We start from the raw sequence: 20,727 nt of genomic DNA, 5'->3' as shown, positions 1-20,727 counted from the left end.
GTATATCACAAAAAGAAGAAAGATACATGACCTACAGCTCTTTAAATGTTTAGATGCAATATGGTTGTATTTTCACTGCATTCTGTGTCTCCAAGTGGTGTCCAGGGACTCAGGATCAAACTATATTTTATCACCGTAAAATAATTCTATGACTTTCTGCTAAGCAAAACTGTATCATGTCAGTTAATAGCTGTTGTTATAAATATTGGTAAATGAGGGATAATTCCAAAACCAACTTAACTTGGCCATGTTTGTCTGCATGATGGTGTCACTATTTATTTATATCCTCACAGTGTCTAGAAATTCCAGTGACAGACCTCTCTGTCTAGATGCTGTCCAGTGAAGAGCTCCACTCTGAATAGCTACAGATGCAGCAGAGCAACCAACACTCCTCTGCTTGGATAATCAGAGGCTTTGACAGTAAGTGGATTATTTTGCTGATCAAGTATATAGCCCAGACTCACAGACTTTAAAAATCATGACCTCTCCTCTCTTGGAAAAAAGGGACGTATCTAATTAAACTCTCTTTGTCTTTGCCTTTAAAAAGTACTTTTTCAGCATATAGAGGGATAGGAAAAGGGCTTGGGCTGGACTTTCCACAGCTGGTGGTTACAGAGAACTGCTGTTGAAGGGGAGTATAGGCTAAAAGTCACTGTGTGTTCTATGGTTAGGTCAGAAATAGTATCAGTGCAGGCTTCTCAGTTCCCCTCTTTGGTTGATCTCTGACAAGTGGCATCAGTCTGAATAGTCAACCAAGTGAGGAGAATCTACAAAATGGCAGCTTTTTTTTTCATTTGCCCTGCTGTTCTGTTTCACGTAATTATAGAGATGATACAAAACCAGCATAAATTACTAGCATTAAACAGCATAAAATACAGCATAAATTACTAGCCCTTTACCAACAATTTTGTCTTTCACACGCTGTTCTTTTCCCAAAGGCTTGTGCCCTTCTGTGTCACATTAGATTGCTCGTGGAACTGGCAATGGAGTTGAATATGAAGGGACTAAACCTGTGAAAGGAGACTAGAATAGGGGATGGATGCTGGATCTGGCATAGGAGGAGGCTGTTTGGCTGGTTTGGCTGGCCACAGCCCTAGGCTGTTGTCCAAGGAGAAATTAGAAATTAAATCTAAGGAAAACACTCCCAACTGAACCGCTCCTCCAGCCGTTTTCCTTTACATTCTTCGTGGCTCAGTTTGGTGTCACATCAGTCCAGTTTGGCCTGAGAGAGCTGAAAGTTTAATAATTGCATATTTGCATTTCCTAAGGTATTCTGACTGTTTCTGTGGAAATGGGAGAAGAGTAAGGTGTATTCTGTAATTGAAGCAAATTACTTCAGCAAGAAGAACGGACAATATTTTTATGGGGCAATAGGCCCCATAAAATTTATGGGCCGCATGTTAACTCAGAGATGTCAGATGATGTCATGGCTGCATGACAAGACACAGGCTGTTTGCAAGTCACAGGGCTATTTTTTTTCTCCACACAGGGCATGTAAAGCCATTTGGATCATTTCATCTGGCATATAAGCAAGGCAGTGGTGATTTCTGTGCTAAATGGGACAGGGTTTTGAACTATTTGGAACAGAGAAAATTGGACTGTTGAGATAAGAATGGGAAGTTTCAATGCAGATGGATTAAGGCCTGTATAATCTAAACTGCTTTTTTATCTCCCAGCTGTGCCCAGCATACAGCTAAATATTTGCATTAATGTATCCAAGTCATATGCACTCTTTTACCAAGAGTAATAGTTAAATATAAATAGTTAAAAATTCCACCTTTTCTGTGAACTAAGAACACCTATAGAATTATCTTTCCACTCTCTCATAATCAAGAAATATCTATTCTGCAACTGGAGGATAAAGGTATTTTAGGAAAAATTATAAGACACCAGCCCCCAGATGTTCTAGTAAAAGAAAATGTCTTTTGTCCAAAGTAAATGAGATTATCTAAGACACTTGCCTTATAGCCCTGTGAATCAGGAAGAATTTCTTCATGGAAAAAGTAGTTAATCATTGGAATGGGCTGCCCAGGTAGGTGGTGAAGTCACCATCCATGGAGGTGTTCCAGAAACAAGTGGACATGGCACTTAGTGCTATGGTTTAGTTGACAAGATGGTGATGGGTCATAGGTTGGACTTGATGACCTTAGAGGCCTTTTCCAACCTAAATGATTCTGTCATTCTGTAATTTGGGTGTAAACCTGTCTTCCTCTGGAGCTGATATCCTGGGGGCTCTTTATCTGGAGTGTTAGGAAGTTTGATCACTACCAAAGCATTTGTTCAATGACTTATTGACACTGTTATTCTCCAGCAGCAAAGAACATAAAGTAAAGGAAAAGTCATAAATATCTTACCTTCCATTTCAGTGAGGTCAGTGAGTGGTGCTCATTTTGGCAGCTGGTAAGCCCTCAGGATATCTGCTTTTGCAGTATTAACCTAAATTACTGCTTTAACTATAGGCTTTTAAAATATTAGCCTCAGCTAAGTGGAGGGAACTGAAGACAATGGCTGTAGTTTTAATTACTTCTTCATAACTGATTACAGATTTTTACACATTTCCTGTAGCCTTGCAAGATGTCCATTGCTTGTTTGTTTCCTGGGGTTAAGAATACATTTTTTTCAACTGTGTTTCTCATACCCAGGAATGTTCAGATTTTTCCATAACCATTGGTAAATATTTGAATGTGTTTGTATAAACTGTAGATCTGATTATTTGGCAAAATTTCAGGGGCTTTTATTAAAGCTTTTTAGTGTTTCTCAATCTGGCTACCTGGAAAAAAGCCAAACAATAATAACCTCACATATCAGCCTGCACAGTAGCAAAAAGTCTTGCTGTTTCTATGACAACAAATAGATATTTTTTTCAGCTCCCCCAAATCAGTTCTATGAGGTACAGTAGCCTGTACAACAGATTATTGGGAAGATGATGAGCCTTCTGGATTTGAAGGTGTACAGGTACCTCTAAAGGCTCATATTTCTCGGACTTGGGTTGTGCTAATACCGTAGTAACAAACTGACTGCAGTGCAGCACCGAGATGCCTGAGTGAGCTCCAGGCTGGGAGCTCAGTACAGACAGCAGCCTACCCAGTGCAGGAGGGACCCTGAGTTCATCTGCTCTGCTGAGAAGTGACTTATGGATGTTGCCTTGTCTTGTTCAAATGCTTCCCACTGAGTTGCAAGAAAGCTGCAGAACAGAAGGGAGTTTTTCTTAAAGAAAAAAGTGTTTGATTATCTCCTTCCTGTGAGCATTCAACAGGCTCACATATCACACTAAAAGAAATTACTTCAGACTAGGAATAAATTTTCACATTTTTCCCAGGTCTTCCCATGTGTTTACTTCCACATTTCTGAGGATGTTTTTTACAGCCCATTCCTCTGCTCTTCCTAAATCTTCATTGAACAGGTCTTTTGCAGTCTCACGTCATCAAATTTGCACCTCACTCCTTTTAACAATTATTTTTTTAATGGGCAAGTTCCAGGTTATCTTATCCTTCCAGTGCTTTCTGCTATCCTTGATCCTCACTATTTCTTTCTGTCTTATCTTTCAAAACTCAGCATTTTTGTTTATCCTTTGAGCCTGGTTCTCAGCATCTTCTGTGGCTGTGTCTGCTTGAATACCAAAGCCATGACAATTTGTGGGGAATTCCTGGCTCTCCTTTGCACCAGCTGGCAGGGGCACAGGTGCCAGTGCTGCTGTGTGGTGATAGCACGGGCTTGCTGCCCTCCAGGCGCATCCTTTAAATCTAGTTCATGGAGCAGCTGGAGTAGTAGCCGTTTGTGGACTCTTCCTAGATGCCAGACTCCTTGAAACTGTTTAGGGGAGAAAAGACAGGCAGCTTGCAGCTTGGCATTTCTGGTGGCAGTGGCAGCAGTCTGTGAACATGGGTGAATTGGCCTCCATTTTTCACTCTGCATCCAGGACAAACACACTTCTCACACATCTGTTGTTACAGCTTTAGAAAAATCTTCCTTTGTTGCCTGATTAGGCCAAAATAGTGATAGTTGGCAGCAGGAGACAATCTTTTATTCTGCGTCATCAATTGAGATTTTAAGCTTCAAGGGGGAACAAATTGTATCAAAGATGACGCTGAACGACTGTTGTCCTTACCCAGTTGTTAGTACTGTGAGATGTGATCACATCTGTAAATGTCATTTTGTGTTCTGTGGAAAGAAGGCCTCTTTTTTAATCTATTTTGCTTCAGCACTTGGTGTACTGTATCTATTGAAGCCCTTCCAAATTAAATCGAGACAACAAAATCGAGACAACAGCTTCCCCCCACTGTCTCTTAAACAAGCACTCTCATTTATTAAAACATGATTACTTCACTCACATAAGTCATGGAGTGACAAAACAAACCATAGCATAACGCTGCTGAAGTCTTTTCACAAAGAAAAGGCTGCTAAAATTCCAGCAGGGTGTGAGTTTGACTCTAGTATATATGATATTTTCTGAAGTGCAAATGTGCCAGCTGTACTCTGCATTATGTTCTGGATTTTTCACTTCATAATGGTGGATATAATTATCAAATGGACTGGAATACACACAACAAAAAATATTAGTATTCCAGCAGTAGTGATGGGCCAGGGTTGAAATACCCCCTTGTTCCTTAGGGAGCCCCAGAGTCATGCCAGCATCCTACTGAAATTCAGGTCAGGTATTTAAAGCTAGAATATAATATGAAGACACAAAGTGAAGGAGAAGGATGGGAATTTCAGTATTAATCAAAGTAAATGAATCTTCTCCTAGCTGAAACTGGCTATGCATGATTTTTTTTAAGAAGGAAAGCACTGTTACAGGCCCCTGTGGTGGGCTTTATGTTTGAAAAACCTTTGCCCAGCCAAAACTGAACTACCTGGAAATGAGATGACAGGAATTTAATCATAGTATAAGAAGGAAAATTTTCAAACCCACCAGTGCCATTTTGCTATTTTCCTGATGAAAGGCCTGGAGAGAAGTGTGTGGCCATACTCTGGGGATGCTGAGGGGAGATGAGGGAGGGGTGTGGCACAGATATGAGGTGCAGGGAGTAAAGCACCAGCTAGTGAGAGACTGGAGTTTTCTTTTTATCTCTGCCTCAGCTAATTTTCAGAGAAGGGGGCAGAGAGCATTTATACATGCTGAGGGTGCTAGTGGTTGGTTACTCTCTCAAAGACTAGTCAGATCAGTTGGTAGAACTGGAGGTGTTTCCAAAGACTTCAATCATACTCAAACTCCAGGAGGAAAGCAGTAATGTTACAGACCTTATATATACTCTCTAATTGCTACTGAATGGGATGAACACTTAGAGGTATTCCATGGACTGTTTGAATGCCTTAACTGCTGAGCTATTTGTGACTCATTTTTTAGTTCACATTTTTTCCTATGTTTTTGTAGAGATAGATCCGTGCTGAACACTCCATGAAGCTCGACTGCATTGATTTGAACCTGTACTGATTTCAGTGGAGAGATGCAGTGTTTGTCAATAACAATGCACTTGGTCAGCTCCTACTGGCCCAACAACTGTGGGATGGGCTCAATATATGGACTTCAAGGTTACATTTAGATATATGTAACCATTGTGTAACAAAATAATGATGTATTGAAGCTGAAGACAATTTATTTATGTTTTTTTCTCTCTGACCCAGGAATGAAGTCCAGTTGCTTTTAGGTACAAGAGAATAAACAAATGTTCTTTAGTAGGATCAATTTTAAAAGATGTCAGCCAGAAGATGTCCTTTGCTGCCGTGGCAGAAAACGTCAGAGTGATATCCAAGGACAGGAGGATTGATGGAAAAGGAATTGTCAGGGGAAATGTAGCAGGAGTTTAAAGAACTGTGTGTAAGTGTGAACGTATTATATTTTTTATTTGCCTTCTGCTCTGAGACTTAAAAAAAATCAAAGCAATTTTCCTTGCTGCAAGCTAGATCTGTAAACCTCATGAATACAAAATATAGAGATAATCCAAACACATTTACGGTCATGGTTTGTACAAGTACATGGGCCAGTTTTGTGAGCCATTTGAGGAAATTTGCAGGTGGTATGGCAGGGTTTGACCTTGCCAGTATTTTATACTCAAGTAAGTAAAGTTGTAACTAGAAGGTGCAGACTTGAGAGGGAAAGAAAGGAAACGCTATTTAATATACAGTTCTCTGATCACAAATGTTGATGTGTGAGAAGTAATGTTGATTCAATTTAGTATTTTAAACCCCTGCTAATACTGTAACACTTAATGTTTTACGATGGAAAATCATAAGCAAGAAAAACCACAGGAAGAACAGTGTGATTCTTTAATTATGCAAGCAATAAAAGGGTCAGCTGTTTTTCCTAATCAAAATTACTAGCAGCTAGAGAAAAAGGGAGTCGTTGTTGTTTTATAGAAAGTAATATAACTTTCCTTTCAAAAATATTTCCTGCTAATGACCAGTGCATGAGACAAATATTCAGCAAGCCAGTGGGGACAGGGCGAATGCTGCCATCCCGCAGTGCCAGCCTGAGGCTTGGCCAGTGGGTCTGGTTATAGTTTCACTGTGCCACAGGTAGTGTTAACAAGCAACAGTGTGACATGGATGCCTGCTTCAGCACCCACTGACGCTTTTGACATGCCCTTTGTTACTTAATAAATTAATGATGACCCAGTGAGATCTGAACTGGCAGCTTAGGGTTTGAGCCAGTTCATTAAAATAGCTGCCATATTCTGGGAATGCTTTTAGAGTTTGCTGCTCAACTCATGATTAGAGATGAGCAAGGGCACAGAGAAGTCTGTAGCCCACTCATTCAGTCTATCTCTGCTTGAATAGTCTCTCGGAGCCTGCTGTGGTGTGACACATTAAAGCAAGCCTTACAGTCAGCTGTACATCCTCATTATATGGCCCATGGTATACTTAGCCCTGTGCTCATAGGTAAATTTGAAATGAAATCTGTGCTTCAAATGTTCTGCTTCTGTTCCTCAAGGGTCCCTACTGAACGCCCAGTGCTGCAGGAGGTGGTGTGATTTTCTCATTGTGTAGTTGGTGGCATTTGGCTAAATGTGGCCCAGACCCAAAGCGTGTTGTCAGAAGGAGCAGTAGCCATTATGTCCTCTACGTTAGCCCCGTGTGAAGGTCAACCATTAGTTTGCAGGCAGGCTAGAAACGCTGTAAGCATCTGTTCCCCAAAGTAGTCACCTAGAAAAAAAGCTGTGATTTCATTATGATGGGGGTCACAGTTAGTCCCTGTCTCGTGTCTCGTTCCCAGGAATTTTATTCTTAGAATAGCATTCCCAAGCTCTGCAACAAAATTACTGGATGTATTCTGAAACTTTTTCCACCTTACCTTACTATTACATTAGTGTTATTTCACAAGGAAACATGTCGACTTCTCTTAGTTCTTTTGCAGTATGTGACAAGTGGGTTTTGCAGCCTGAGAACTTCTTATACTCAGAGCTCATCATGGCTTAGCAGATCCTGTCATTAGGTATGAAGCTCTTCACCTGCATCATGCTGTTGGTAAGGTCATCATAACAAAGTCCTTGTATTCCTGTTTGTATGAGTCTTTTGACACAGAATTGTATCCACATCAAGAATAACTGATGGGGGCCTTGTGTCCAGGGGTAAAGGTCTATAATGTGTGCAGTGGCACAGATAAACAGCTCTGATTCTTTAGACATATGAAGAATATGTGACAAAGTGAAAATTTCAGTGGTTGTGTAAACCTCTGCTTTTTCTTTTGATTGATGGGCTGGTCTCCTTCTGACCACATCACAGGGCCAATCTGAGTTATTCTTAGGAAACAGAATAATTTTGGATTGGCATTAGTTAAATAAAGAAAAAAAGACTGGTATATAGTTTTAGGTGCTCTTTTATTAGTGGAGTTTTGGAATAAGGTCTTCTTTCTTCTTGGCTTGGCTTTTAGTTTTGATGAGAATAGACACATGGCACAGTTTCTGTATCTGTTGTTTTCTGAAAAAAGTGAGGCAGACAAATGAACCAAAGCTGCTGTTCTCTTCCATGTTGCCAGCCCTCACTTTTTATGACACTGGCAGCACCTAAGGGGCAGATAGCAGAAGGAATGTCCTGTTTGTAAGGACATCTTTTTAAAAGGAAGAGTTATACATAGCTAGTTCATTGCACAGGAACGAAGTAACAGTCCATTGGAATGGATCCTCCAGTCTCTTGAAAAGTTTGTGAACCCAAGTTAATGTCCTAGGAAATCCTTCACACTTGGGATCTGTAGGGTAACTTGAAACCAGGTAAATTATATGTTGGATTTCATTGATCATAATTCTTGTAGGGCTATGCCTATTAGCACATTTTTTCCTTTTAACTTTTCTTCACCAGCTCTGTTATGTTAGTCTGGAGGCAAAAGCCTAAGGGGCAAAGGCTACCATTTTTATCCATGTCCATCACTTTTTTCTTTTTAATTTTAACTTATATTATGTAATGTAACACTTGCTTTTTAGTCTTTGCTATTTTCCTTACATCTCTTCTTTTCTTCAGCTTGACATGCTAGAAGGTCAAACACAGAGCTCTGACAATCTTTGCTCCTCTACTCCAGTGTGCAAGTTACGTGTTCCAATAGAACTTGCCTTAAGGACTGGAAAGAGGATATGGTCATAACTCCTTTCTGAAACCCATATCAGCTAGTTAGTTAAGGCTGAGCAGCACACACTAAAAAACTCAAACCCCACTGTCTCAAAAGCACCACCACTCCATTTTTCAACATCTCAGAGTCTTTCTCTTGATGTTACTCAGCATTTCACAGCCAAATGTTGTATAACTGCTGCTGCAGAGTGATTTTAATCCCTGCAACAGATGTGGCTGTTTGAGCCAAATCTCAGGTCTGCATTTTCGAGGAACCCATTTATAACAGAGGCTCAACATCTCTTCCTGCATGGGTGTTAAAAGGGATAAGTGTTTTGCAGGGAATGCTTTAAAAGATAGAGACATAGTCTTTGTGGGCCCTTTGTCCATGTAAACGAGCCCTGTTCAATGCCATAGATATTTGTAAACTCCAGAGTGAGAATTTGAGTATATAGTTGTTTTGAACATAAACTGACAAGGAAAAAATAGTCTTAGCATGGGTTTTGAGCAATGCTACTGTCTTAACACTTTTAATTGCGACATTGAAAAAAGAGTCATATAGTAATTATCCAATTTTAATTTTTAAATCAAGTTGTAGGGGAACAGGGAAGTAATGGCTTTCTTCATGCACTAGCAGTTATCTTCTGTTTACCACTACTCAAAATATCCCTGAGTCATTTGTTATATCTGTACTCCAACTGTGTTAAAACTAGGACAACATTGCACTGAATTTTGCATGCAGACAATTCGTTTGCATCTTGCTAACTCAAGATATGAGTATGGACAGGCTGAAATACAACTGGCAAATAATAAGTGTGAAATTGAAACAGGAATAAATGCCAGTTTCACTCAGAAGTCTGCTGTTAATAAATAGTCTATTAAAAAGTGCTATGCAGAACTTAAAAACATGTTCAACAAATGCTGTAAATTTGCAGAAAACAAACTGATTTACACATCCAACCAAAATTAACTTTCTTCCATTTGTGACACATAAATTTCAGACACAATAGTGTTTTTGAACACAAATAAAAATCTGCCTTCAGTATTAAGCCCAAAGCTCTAAAGAAAGAACTGTTGGAAACCTGTTAGAGTTTTTAGATTTACTGCTGGTTTCCTAACTGGGAATTAAAAATACCTTTTAAATTATTTTGTCACCATTTGACTTCATTAGAAAATCATACATGGGTTAGATTGTAATTGATCTAAAATTACAGGCACTTGTTTATAAAATGTTTTCTAAAACTGATGAGCTGTGAAACTGTCTGTACACTCTGTCATTTCCAAAACCCTGTGAAATAAACTGTTACTCTGAGTTAATTGTTCCCAACTTTACAGATTAAAAAAGCTGGGTAGTGCTAATGCTTGTATAGTTTGGACTGCTCCTTCCTAATGTTCAATAAGTTTGTCTGCTGTGGAGATTAAGAAGTAGAAAATGGGAAGAAAATTAATTTTAAAAGGTATTTGAAAGGTCAGACCATATTACACTCAAATTGAATCAAACTATGTAGCGGATTAAGGATAGACTTTTTGTGCTAAGTGAGTTTCGCACTAGGTTTTGAAATTATTCCTCCTTTCTTTGCTGTGGTAGCTCACTGTTTGCAGTTTCTCCAAATGGCTCCAACAGCAGGATTCAGAAAACATGCTGGATTCTCAGTAAGAAGGTGACCTTTATTCTCTGGGCCCAGTGAGATAGCTTGGGTCACGGTTATAAATGTGTGCTTTGCTAGAAACAGTGCAGGAATCACTACATATTGAATAGTGACTGTGTTATGTTTGTCTTTTTGGTTTGGATTTTTTTTTTCAAATTTAGATCAGTTGAAACTAAACCCTGCTTACAGCCAAGCACAACTTTAAGATAAAACACAGAAATGGAGAAATTGCTCGGATGGAAGGCAGTATAAACAACCTCATCCATCTGAACATATATGAGAGTTGTGTTTATTAGATACATCTGCCAGTAGGAACTTCCTCTCAATTTTATTGGTTCTCTGGTTGCTGTAAAACAATTGCCTTTGTAGAAACCTCATTGATTCTGGAAGAGATTGATTCTCCTTGGGTTGAGATGACTTGGGAGGTTTTTTTTCTTTTTTTCCATTTATATCTGAGCACAATCTTAGCTGCATTCTGAAAGTCTTGTAGATAAGAAAATCACTTGTCTAATTTGTACAATACATGGAGTAGTGGTTTAAAATGAGTTCAGTGCAAACTTGTCCTGTTAGGAAGAGCCAGTTCCTTTCACTTTTACTTTTTGCTGAGAGTGGTGCTGTCCTTTGAGCAAAATTCTTTCCACACAAGCACTGGGAGGGGTGGTGGTGGTGGGTGAAGGGGTAGATGGAAATCCTTAATATTAACAGAGCTACTGGATTGTCATGGAGAAAGGATTTAGGCAGACTGTGAGATATATTAACTTCATTTGCCCCATGTCACCAAATATTAATTTTATAATTTCCTTGTAATGATACCATGATAAATGGGAACACTGATAACAGATTAAAATTGATTCATCACCAGCTGTAGTTCTTCAGGGTGAATGACATACTTCTTCCAGCAGTGAGCAACAACAAGGCAGCATCCCACTGATTTCAAGGAACCTCTCAGATGTCGAGGCACCGATGCCAGCCCTGACCAGACTTATCTGGGGCCTCCCACAACCAGGAGCAGGATTTAAACTCAGCCCTGTGCCACCACTCTCAGCAATGCTGCAGGGTTGCTGGTCTCCAGCTTAGCCACAGCTATGCTCGTCCTTGTCTGTGGACTCCGGCCCATGCACAGGCTTCCTGTCTCAGTGGGAGAGCTGTCCTGTCCTGTGGGTCTGTCTGGCAATCTCCAGACTGCATCTGACTCATTGACCACCAAGCTTGGCCTCAGACCTGCCTCATCACCTTGAGCCTCCCTGCTGGGTGAAGGTCATGGTTAGAGCTGGCTGCCATCCCCGGAGCTGCCGTGCTCTTGTTGTCAGGTGCTGTGAGATGGGCCCTGCTGTAATCCCCAGCTCCCCTCTCTGCCTTGTCTGGGCTCACACCTTTGTCTTCAGACCCAGTATCTTTCACTACTTATTTAGTTCATTTGCATATAAAGCCACATTTATTAGAAATCAAGATCTCAGGAAAATTCTTCTTAAGCTCTTTTTCATTTAGGAGCACAAAGAAGCATTTAGCATACGTAAATTGCAGAAGACAGATGCAGAATATTGATGAGAAAGACATAGAAGAAAATTTTCTACATTTAAAAAACTGTAAAATTTTATCAGTAAAGAAGTTCTGTAAATCCAATTGCTTTGATGCCTATGCTACTTTGGTAGATATGGTGGATTTAGGGTATTTTATTTTCCGTAGTGGTGCAATAACTTTCTTGTAGTTTCTCCTAAACCTCGTATCTGTTTCTAATTTGATTTCCTGGAATACTTATAATTCATGAGTCTGTATAGCTAAAAATGATAATGCATTCAAGTATAAATCAAATCACTAGAGGCTGAAATATGCCTTTATCCATCTATCTCCTTGGTTTAATACCTAGAGAAGCATAAGAAAAAAGTACCACTGCATGACTTCATAAGTATAGTGCAAACTAAATTGAAGATAATTTTACCTAAGCAAAGTATCCACATTAGAAATATGATTTGGCTATAAAAAAGAGGCTATTTGGCTCAGGGCTGTAATTTGGTTTGTTTTAAAGATGTTGCAAGATGTGTTACTCTAGTCAGGAAAGATGTGGTTTTGTAACTAAAGAACGAGAGCGAGTTTTGTGTGTGTATGTGAATATATTTCTTTTTTTAACAAGTGTACTTATGTGTATGCATGTGACTTCCTGCAAGAATTCAGGGTTACACTGAACAGGACTGAAACTAAAAACTAACTAGAGCTGAAAGAGTGCCTATAAGAAGATAAGCTACAGAAAATGCCAAGGGTCCTTGAGGACAATGCAGCAATGAAAACATGTGTGATTTGTTTTTGTAGCCTCTGCTGATCTGGTGAAGTTTATTCATCCTAGACTTGCAGCTAAGACCAAAGGGAACCTTTAAAATGTTGGCATAGGGAAGAGGAAAGATTGAGAAATTTGCCAGGGGCTACCCCACGAGCCTCTGAGGGCTGATGGGAATGCAAAGATAAATGAGAATGACATCAAGTGAAGCAAGCTGTCTTTGCCCATGGCTGAGATGGAGATAACTGGGTTGAATAAGACTTACTAGTACTTTCAAGGAAAGGTTAAAGTTTAGAAAAGGGTCAGTCTGCAGAATATTAATAAATACCATAGAAATGAGGGCAAGTGTAATTTGGGTTCAAGGTGTAGTTGAACTAACTAGTAAAACATCTCTGTGTCAGGATGATTCCTCCTGTGTGAGGAGTCTTCAGTAATCACTCTATTATAACATATGTGCGTTCACTGTTTGTCTTCTTTTATCATTTTTTGACTTTGTTTCTATCCAGAGAACCATTTCTTTCTAAGCACAGAGGAAACTTATCACCCATGAAAAGGTGGCTTCTTTCTTTGAAGTTTTTTTTTTAGTTTGGGTTAAACAGGTATTTGTAAGGAATGATACAGGTATATTTGATTATTTCTCTATGTCTGTTTCTAACACTGTGATTCTAGATATATTTGAAGTTAGAGCTATGGATACATTTTAAAATTAAATTTTTAATTTCTTAAGAATCCTTATTTTGATGTCTTAAATAACCTTTAAATTTGAGAAGTCATATCAGCCAGAGCTGCCCCTGACACACTGAATTTGGTTCATGCTTGAGGAAAGAGAAGTGTGGGCTTCCAAAGCTGCTGGAATTCAGCAGTCTGTTTCATACTGAATTCTTGTGGCTTGTGCAGAGAGCTGAGAACACATGTGGACAGAAACAAACAAACAAACCCCAGCTGTACTACAGTCAGTATTTCTTTTCAGACAGTAAGGCTTCCTGTATTAAGTGCTTGGTATTGTTAATTGATGTCTTGTCCTTCTGATCTTTGTGGATTATGCTTTTCCCCCCTATATCGAGTAGAAACCATCTGCAAGCTGTTGTATTTGCATATGTTGGAATCTCATAAGTTCATGTGATTCCTCGTTTGTTATCCCTTGAGCACTAGCTCTGATTTTTTGATTGACCCGCTGGTCCTGCTTTCTGCGTGACTGAAACAGTGTGATGCAAGACTGGCTGAGGCAAATACAGAGGCTTGTGGATGTGTACTTGAAATTCCACTGGGAGATGGCCATGACTTTGCAGGGCAATTCCTTTTTAAGCACTACACAACTATTTTTGCAGCAGCCCTGGTAGTTGCCCTATCACAGCCACAGAAGGTTGAGATGGAGGGAGAGACAGTGTTATCCACCTGTCCACCTCATCGTGGTGGTGTGTCTGGATCCATGAAACAAGCACCACATAACTTTGGAGGGTTTTTCAGCAAATGTTTAGCTCTGCAGAACTACTTCAAACTGTGTGAGGGATAGTGATTGTTGAATATCAGGTCATCAAGGTCATTTGGGAGATGTGTGCTGGGTTGGCTCTGTGCTGCAGCCAAATGCCCACCTAGCTGCTCATTCATTCTCCCTTTCAACAGGGAAAGGTAAGAAGGTAGGATGAAAAAGCTTGTAGGCTGAGATAAAGACCAGATAGTTTACCAATTACCAGAGTGAGAAAAACAGATTCAGTTTAGGGAACGTTAGCTTATTGCCAATTAGAGTGGATTTGGATATTACAGGATATTTATACAGGTTTTTCCTGTCTAAATAGAGGAAATGGAATAACACACTGAGTGTGGATGGGATAGAGGGTTATGATCACTTCATAACAGCTCCTCTCTGCTGTTCCTCTTCCTCCTCACTTTTCTCCATTCTCCCACATGGGCTCTCTACAGGCTGCCTTTTCCTTCAGAGTATCTCCACGTGCTTCAGCGTGGGATCCTCTGTGGGCTGCAGGTGAATACCTGCCCATCAGGTGCCTGGAGCTCCTTCTCTGACCCTGGTGATTGCAGAACTTTTTCTCACACTTTTTGCCTTGCTGCCAGGTACTGTTTTGCCCTTTCTTAGATGTTTTTCAGAGAGGCACCATCATCCTTCCCCAAGGGCTTAGTGGTGCCCAACTGAGGGGTTGTTTTGTCTCTGGAACTGGCTCCAGCCACCCCTCACAGTGGCTGCCCCTCAGACACCTGGTACAAGTGTCTGACAACTCACCCCAGAGTCACACTGAGATGCCACTACCACCCCAAGACCTGCCTCAGCCCGGCTGTGATGGCTGGATGCCTGGTGGGGTCAGCGTCCTGTGCTTCATGCAGGTTCTGTCTTGTAAACATTGGCAGCTCTTTGGGGTTTAACAAGCTGTTCCCCATTGTTCTGTGACAGTCAGTGAAGCTCCAGCTTCTGAGCACTAAAAGTCCTCCTTGATAAAAGGTCTATTTCTTTATTACAAAAGTCTTGTGATTCTGGAATCTTCTATATGTTTGGGGTTTTCCCCCAGCTGTGTTGGGTGTGAGTGTTGACCATGGCCTCTGTCATTCTGGGAGACGCTGATCACCTGGTCCATCACTAGTCTTAACCACTTGCTGCTGATTTCAATCATAGCAAGAAATTGTATCTAAGCAGCTGCAGAATAATGATTCCCTAGGAGCTTGGGAAAGGATGGGTCTGACCTGTGATAAGAATTAAGGGACACAGGTCTGGAAAGGTGAGGGTTCTGTAAGCAGATGCTAAGACAGCTTTGTCAGAACTAGTGGCTGAGGACACTTGCTGTGAGCACAGGAGCTGATTTTAGTGACTTCTGGAGTTGTGGCTATGGTAGGTATTATTTATTGCATTATGAAGTTATTTAATGAAAACTGGAATGTTTCATGAAAGTGTTTTAGAATAATATTTCTTCAGTATCCTTATGAAACGATATTTGGTTTTATTATATATAAAAATTATATTTTCATGTTTGGTAAGTGAGCTATTTTTTACAACTTTTTATTTATGAAAAACTTGTGAGTTTATTAGAAGTTTGACTTTAACTTTTTATACTGCATTTAGATTGTAATAAATATTACTAAAGTTGCAAAGATAATGGGGATGTAATCTAGTGAGTTCTTAATGGAAATTTTTCACAAAATTAAGAATTATTTAAGTAAAATCAGCTTATTAGTTTAGTGTTGTCTAAATAGAATTTTAATAAATATGAATTTGAATATTTTTCTTCAGTGTTTCCACAGAATATTAGAAATAGTTAATGAAGTGTCAAGGATAACATTATGGAATGATTTATAAATATTATTTATTGAATTTCCGTGTTTTGTTTTGTGTTTGATAATTTCAGCCCATTTTGGGAAGCCTGATTTTTGTGGAACTTGAATTAAGCATTGTCATACTTTCAAAAATACAGATATGGATTTCTATGTATATGCACCTGTACAAATACACTGAAATGATTAGTATTTGTTCTTTAGTTTTACTGAATGGAATTATTACAACTTTTGGAATGCTTTGGGGCAAAAGTGCAAATGTTTGAGTCAACAAAAGCAGTTAAAATGGTGGAAGTTGGAAATAAATAGTATGGGTGTTCACATTTAGTTACACAGTTCAGGAATATGCCAGTGCTGGGCAAAAAAAAAAAGAAAAGATGCAAAAAAAGTTGTCAGTGTGTAAGTGGCTTTCAGCTTGGCCTTCTGCAGCAAATCTAGGGCAGCTGTGGCAGAAAGCACTAGCACATGGCCTGGGGTGCTGAGGGGCTCTGAGCCGTGCCAGGGGCTCAGGCTTGTGGAAGGCAGGACCTTGCTGGGGCCGGCTGCTGTCCGTGCTGAGGGGCTGCACAGTGCTGCTCTTGGAGAGGCACAGTCCCTCGGCCTGGAGCACGGCCTCAAGCCAAGTGGTCTCTTTGTTTATGAGCTCCCTCTTGCCTTATTTTCCACCGAGTCCTGGCTCCCAGCAAGGCTCTCTGCAGTGAGCTGTTGAGCAGTCAGGCTGTTTGCTGTGTGCCTGTGCTGGGGTCCTGCTGCGTTGCTTTGCTGCCTTTTTGGCAGGTCCAAGCTCCCTTGCTGAGCTGTCTGGACCTCGGACGCTGGGACCATCTTCAGTCTCACTTTTCCCCCCCTCTTCCTCTCAGCTTCTCCTGTAGATCCCTGCACAGTTTTTAAAGCTCTGAAAAGCAAAATATTGCATCATTCAACACAGTGTCCACAAGAGAACTGAAAGTAGCAGATGGTTGCTATTCTTTCCAGTTTTTATCACAGATTAAGAAAAAAATCTTGTATTTGAACCACCATCCTGGTGGCCTTTTTCCAGTGTTGAGACTAAAGATTTTGTTTTTTAATATCTCTTCTCTTACAGCTTGTATTTGAAATAAAATTTAGCCCTTGTGTCTTTATCCACTATGCATCCATATGCTTGTGTGTGGCTGTTCAGGAGAGCCTGGCATTGAGATGGGTAGCAGGGCTAGGGAGGCTTAGTAAGCGTGAGAATAAGAGTAGGAAGGGCTCAGTTTGCATTAATGGCATTAATGTTTGCACTACAGACAGTAGTGTAGGTACCTATTTGAAGAATTTATTAATTTCTTTTGTGTATCCAGGAAGTTGGAAGGTTGTTTGTTTAGAAGTAAAAAAAAGCAAAAAAAAAAAAAATATATATATAGAATGAAATAACTTGCCAGACTAGTTCCCCCGAGGTACAGAAAAAATGTAGTGGTCTAATCTAGAGCAAATAGCAGGGCAGTTCTGCTTTGCAATGTTACCACCATTCTAAAACACTGCTGCTTAAAATTCTGATTTGTGTGTTGGGCAAATATGGTAGAATACAGTCCTACAAGAAATACTTTAAACAGGAGGTGGTAAGTATTCTCAGCCTCTTGATTCTACCACACTGATACCTCTCTACTTTTGTGAATTCTCGTGTGAATGCAAATCACTGTTGTATCATATTCTCCCAAAAGAATCTCTCCTGCTTGTTAATATGTTGTGTAACATGAAATATCTTGTTAAAATGCTATGAAATACAGTTATTAAAATGCTAGGACAAAATGCTGTGGCCTGTGCTTCATAGTGTGGTAGGGTGCAGTGCTATGAAATAGTCCTCTCCACCCCCAGTGTGCAGTGGAACCCATCTCAAAATGCACAAAACAATGTTTCCTGGATTTTAGACTTCCTCTGGCTCTTGTGTTCATCTGAAAACTGGAGTAGTAGTTGAGGTCTTCCTCCTCACCCCCATCAGTTTGTGAGTCTCTGTGTCCTCATTGATCTGTGTATCGTGGCTCTTAGCCGTGAGAGGATTTTCTATCTGTGCCCTGTAATATTGACAAGTAGCTTCATTATTGCCAGAAGTCTGTCTTGTTTTCATTTGTTCTTGGCTGTTTTGCAAGTGTCCTTCAGTTCTTTGATCTGTAGGGCCTCCTTTCTGTGACCCCTTTCAGCCACTCCATTAGCAGTAGCTTGGTATGAGCCCCTGTGGTGTTATTTTTCTGAAAGACTCCTTTTTTCAATCCCACAGGATAAGGAAGACTGTTTCAGCTTCAGCTTGACTCCTATTGAACAGGAGAGTGCTGCTGTGTTGTGATGATGACCGTGGTTATAAACAATTGCAAATGGATTTCTCCTGCCTGCATCAACATCACCATGGAGCAGCAGCCAGCCTGGAGGTACATACACACTGAGTTAGATGTAATAGGATGTGTGGTATTATGTGGTGCTGGTAGATGTGGGTCTAAACCATCATAGCTGTAAGTTTATCAGCTGAGAATTTAGTAGACTCTAAGAGGAGTTTGAGAGGCAATATTGTGGCAGATAATCTGCCTGAAGAATTGTGTTCACACATAATTCAGTGGAATTGCATTGAGATTTATGCTGACTCTCTTCCTCCCTTTGACCTCAGTAAGCTCTTTGAGTCATAGCTAAGACAGCTGTGATGTAGAAAGTGACCCTTGTTTTTATGTATTTCTACAACTGGGCACAGCATGCAGATTGTCTACGACACAATTTGGAGAAGAGCTGCATTCTGTCTTCTTGATGTGGCTTCAACATATGCTGTTGTCGTTGGAGTAGTCTCAAGAGAGATTGTGTTGCTGTTTGCATGTGTTGATGTTTGCATATGTTTTAAAGGAGGAAAGGCATGCAGGTTTCTTCTCTCTTTCTCAGAGAGGATATTATGCTTGTTTAGATTGTTCACACAAGGAGAAGGAAGCATTTTGTATGGAGATGTTGCTGGTGAAATGTTTTTAAAAAATCTATCATGTATGGAACCTTTATGTAGAGGCTGATTTCTGTGAAAAGTTGTGAAGAAACAAGGCCCTTGTATAGGGAGTTCTCTTTTTCTAAGCTTAAAAAAAAGATTAAAAAAATTAGCAGTGGCTCAAATAAGTTCAGGGAAGAACCAATAACAGTACCTTATCCATTTGTCAGTGGGTACCATCCAGAGTCAGTGGGTAGCCGCTCTCAGCTGTAGGTTGGCTGTTTTTGAGGCCTAAGCCAGAGGTTTTGTGCTGCTTTGACAGTATGACTATTGACTTCTTGTTTGTTTTCAGCGATAGATTTTTTTTTTTTGTCACTAAAATGATTTTGTGGGGAAAACAAAACACCAAAACCCAAAACACAAGCAGCTTTCCTGTTTCCAGCACCCATTACATGCTGTCCATGGTGCTCATTCAGCATTCTTTTCTGATGTCTCCCATAACCTGCAAGCACGTTTGCTGTGTGGGTTGTTTGTGTGGCCCTCAAGGATGAGCTTTTCTTGCGCTATGAATTCATACCTTTTAATTAAAAGGATAAAAATATCTGAATAAAATAGTATTCTATTCTGTATAATTTTAAATCATTGAACATTTGGGAACTCTTACTGAAATTTTTAGGGTGTTTTCAAAAATACTGAATAGGCCAAAAAGAAATGAGAAGCAAATGGGAAGCTGAAGAGTGTGGCTGTATTCTTAGTGATGTCAAGAGGTCTCTTAATGGTTTGTCCACTAACAGCCTTTCTGTGAATGAAAGTGTTTGTGATCGATTCAGTGCAATAGCAATGGCTGCCTGTTGAGAACAGCACTGAAATACCTCATCTCATTTTGCGGTGAACCTTTTCATTATCAGCGTTGTTATTTATTAGAGAATAGAGCTGGTCAAATTATTTCATGAATTCTAATTAAGAAAGCATTTTAGTTAATGTACCATTTGCCAATCGGTCTCAGCTTCTGTAAATCCTCTTGTAACACGGTGGTCACTACTGAATAGGTTTTTTTTGACAGGTCATTTTAGGCAGCTGTTTGCAGGAACTCAAAATGCCTGATTCAGTTGTGCCTTCATTATGATTGCTCAGCTAAGTAATACAGGATTGGACTTCTAAATGGGGTTATGGGTTTTCGGTGCCTTGGTATTTGAAGGTTCTACTTTTCACAGTGGTGTGGTTGTGTGTTGTCCTGTCTTCTCCCACCCCAAAACCCCCATGTCACCTAGGCTGGTCTGACAGGTGAATGTCTGTAATTTTGATGGAAATTTTGATTTATTGTTTGGCAAGCCCCTAGAAATTAATTTTGCCATGTCATCATTTAAAACTGTGGCTGGATATATATGGCATCATTTCCTCTGCATTCATGGAACATGAAGGTGCTTTTAGGAATACCATTTCTGTTTCTCATCTTATGTCATATCTCAGACTTCATTCACATTGTCTAGAAATACTTGTGTATGCTTGAAAGCTCTGTAAAAATCCAGAGCGTGTTCCTGTTTTCACAACTGGCATGATCCAGCCTGTGTCTGTCATGCTTTACTGTAGCAAATGAAAATTAAGAATCTTTGGAGAGATCTGGATATTACTTTTCTGCTACTTTTTGTTGAAAGCTTCGTTTTATAACTCCTGAGAAGGGCAATTTTGGGGTTGGGGGTGCAAGGTGGTGTTTAGAGCTGGTTATTTCTGTAGTAGTTTGATATGCTCATAGGCTAAATTGCTTTGCACATCATGTGAGCCTGTGAAATGTAAGTTAAAAAATCCTGGTCTAGACTATCTCTGATACTTGTTTATCTAAGATTTTCTTAGAACCTCCCACACGAAGGGATTCTATCACCTCTGTAAATCCAGTGGCAGGCGGCCACTTCCTACAGCAGTTGGATGTGCGAAGTAATTTGAGGATGCCTGACTCTTATAGCATGTTGGCTTTTAAAAGCAAACCATTACATGTAGGGACAGGAGCACCACGAAAGAAATACTCTATTATGGTTTGAATACAGCCATCACTTGTTTGAGTACTTTATATTTAGGTCTTA

At 40.0% G+C, this 20,727-nt stretch overlaps 1 long non-coding RNA gene across 1 annotated transcript; it reads left to right on the top strand.

The window, feature by feature from the left end:
• The first annotated feature begins 297 nt into the window (after positions 1-297).
• On the top strand, positions 298-18,176 carry LOC135418554 (uncharacterized). The gene is made up of 3 exons (XR_010432516.1): positions 298-420; positions 5,626-5,818; positions 17,972-18,176. It is a non-coding gene; the product is annotated as an uncharacterized LOC135418554 (long non-coding RNA).
• The last annotated feature ends 2,551 nt before the right edge of the window (positions 18,177-20,727 follow it).

The sequence above is a fragment of the Pseudopipra pipra genome, chromosome 9, assembly GCF_036250125.1.
Source record: "Pseudopipra pipra isolate bDixPip1 chromosome 9, bDixPip1.hap1, whole genome shotgun sequence".
NCBI classification, from domain to species: Eukaryota; Metazoa; Chordata; class Aves; order Passeriformes; family Pipridae; genus Pseudopipra; species Pseudopipra pipra.
The sequence above is the reverse complement of the archived record's forward strand: the minus strand, read 5'-3'. Positions and strand labels throughout refer to the sequence as shown.